We start from the raw sequence: 2154 nt of genomic DNA on the forward strand, positions 1-2154 counted from the left end.
TTCCTATGTTCAAGTACTTGGTGACTTCCTTCAAGTGTCGACCAAACGGCGTGTCTTCATCTGGTTGCATGAACTTGCTCCTTGCATTCGCCATTCCTAAAAGAGTAGAAAGTGGAGAGGGGTCAGAAATGAGAAGAGAGAAGCTTTCTAGGGCTTAAGCTTAGTGGTCGTGTCCTACAGTCAGCGTGTGCTCTGATACCAACTTTGTAGCGACCAGACCTCAAATGGTCTGTGCTGCTGTGCACCAGTGTCATCCCTGGATCAGTAATGCTGACACGCACAGTACAAATGGAGGATTTATAACAGAGTAGCAATCACACACTTATTACATCGAATATCTCCGAAGAGATTAAGTATGATAAACATGGCTTAAGGCCATCTAACAACGATAACAGCGGAAGACTTGGAAGATAAGTGAGTCCATCACTCCAGCGGCATCACTGAGTATAAGACCACGACCTAAGGCACCTTACTCGTCGTCTGAAAAGTCTGCAACATGAAACGTTGCAGCCCAAAAACGGGTCAGCACATAGAATATGCTGGCAATGTAACACATAGAGAGCAATGAAGAATAATAGTGCTATACTATATGCATATATGGCTGGTGGAAAGCTCTATGGTTACAGTTTTTGCGAAAAGCCAATTTTATCCTACTTCAAAAGGAATAAATTTTATTTAACTATCATGGTGGTTGAAACATTGAGAAGGTACCTCCAACTCAATCCCAATTAAGTATCATCATTAACCCAACAAAATTAATTATAAGTATCACGGTGATGAGATTCAAATGATAATCCAGGTACTAGATACTCAAGTTGTCCATAACCGGGGACACGGCTAACCATGATTAGTTTGTACACTCTGCAGAGGTTTGCGCACTTTTCCCCACAAGACTCGATCGCCTCCGTTTGATTCTCGCACTGCATGATGTTTGAGAAACGGATGACCGAGACACAGTCTTTCAGAAACAATCACTCTTTACTCTGGATGGACCGGTACACCTACTTTCCCCTACATCTGCTAGTCCACCTCTTCAAGAGATCCTGTAACCTACTCAGCTATGCTAGAGCCCATAATAGCTTGTGGCTGCACACGGAAGTTTCTAGCATGAATAATCTTATGATCCCTTTGAGCCTGGGTGGCGGACCTTATACATACAGACAACACTGGGTTCTCCAGGTGCCTCAATCCACCCATATGTGAGTTTTAGTTGCCACCTTAAGTTGAACCATTAATAAACATCTCACATCTGTCATGGATATCACTCAAACCCAAACCACGTCTACGAGCATAGCATGGCAATATAATAGCAACGTAGAAGTAACTCCCAAGGGTTTGATAAAGTAAAACAGGTAATAGGTACTACCTCAACTACTTCCCAGTTCCCACAATTTAATTAGATCCTAATCATGCAAGTGTTTGAGGAAAACAGATCTAATGCAATAAAACTGGGTATGGAAGGTATATGATCAAAGTGTTACTTGCCTTGCTGATGATCCGCAAAACCTAGCGAGTCGAAGTAACAAGCGGCACACTCCGGGTACTCTATCGCAAACAAACAAGCATACAATCAGTACTCATCTAATGCACAGGTAAAACGCGAATGAAAGATCCAACCAGAAAGTTCAACTTAAGAACTCCGGTTTGCAAAAAGAATCAACTCGAAAGAAGCAACGAAAGTCAAACGGCGAAAGAAAGAAACTTCGTTTGCTAATCTGGATCTAGGTCAAATTTTACTGTAGCAAAAACTTGTTTGAGTAGGTTAAACGGAAAGAGAATTTCGAGACGAAACTCTAGGCGCTTTAATCGCCTGATTCCGATAAACGAGCGAGAAGTTAAACAGAATCGAAGATTCGATCAGAAATCGAATCTGAGAAAATAACGAGAAAATCCGACAAAAAAGAAAAACGGACGAACGGTTAAATAACGGACGTTCGTTAATCAGAGAAAACCGACGAACGCGTTCGCTAAAACGAACGGTTCGGTGAACGCTCGTAAAATAATTAAACCGATCTAGGGTTTTTTTTTAAAACGAAGGGTTTTTTTTAAACGAAAACCGGCAACGACGAAACGGGGCAGCGGCGGTACCTCGTCGGGGCTCCGGCGAGGGCTCCGGCGGGGGTTCCGGCTCGGGCGGCGGGGCTCGGGGGGGTG

The sequence above is a fragment of the Triticum aestivum genome, chromosome 2D (genome assembly GCF_018294505.1).
Source record: "Triticum aestivum cultivar Chinese Spring chromosome 2D, IWGSC CS RefSeq v2.1, whole genome shotgun sequence".
In the NCBI taxonomy this organism is placed as follows: Eukaryota; Viridiplantae; Streptophyta; class Magnoliopsida; order Poales; family Poaceae; genus Triticum; species Triticum aestivum.